Source organism: Benincasa hispida, chromosome 12, assembly GCF_009727055.1.
Source record: "Benincasa hispida cultivar B227 chromosome 12, ASM972705v1, whole genome shotgun sequence".
NCBI classification, from domain to species: domain Eukaryota; kingdom Viridiplantae; phylum Streptophyta; class Magnoliopsida; order Cucurbitales; family Cucurbitaceae; genus Benincasa; species Benincasa hispida.
Window position 1 is genome coordinate 10022939 of NC_052360.1, and position 395 is coordinate 10023333.

Sequence of the window (395 nt, forward strand, 5' to 3'; positions counted from 1 at the left end):
GACATTAACGCATGCGGTAACTTATTTCCTGTAAAACAGAAACCGAAACATTATATTTCGCCATAGCAATGGTTTTAATGGGTGAGTTTACGAAATTTCATAATTTTCGTATTTCTTAGCCAATTTGTATACTATCGACGCAACTTTTCTCTCTTTTTGCCGCAATATCTAAATAAAATAGTATAAATAACTTGTATTTCTACATGTTATTAGGCTGCTGCATTGGCAGCAGTCTCGGAAGCGGGATTTAAACCATGATAAAAGATTTCCATATGAAGGTAGTCTAGCAATCCATTGTGTGGACAGTCCCTGACCAACCTCTTAAACCTCACCCAGGCATCACTGAGTGTTTCGTCCATGTCTTGTTCAAAATTAGTCATGAGTTTCCTTCGTCT

General features: G+C 37.2%; 1 non-coding gene across 1 annotated transcript; it reads left to right on the forward strand.

Moving 5' to 3' along the window:
• Nucleotides 1-288: 288 nt before the first annotated feature.
• Nucleotides 289-395, forward strand: LOC120068605. The gene has a single exon (XR_005479243.1). It is a non-coding gene; the product is annotated as a small nucleolar RNA R71 (small nucleolar RNA).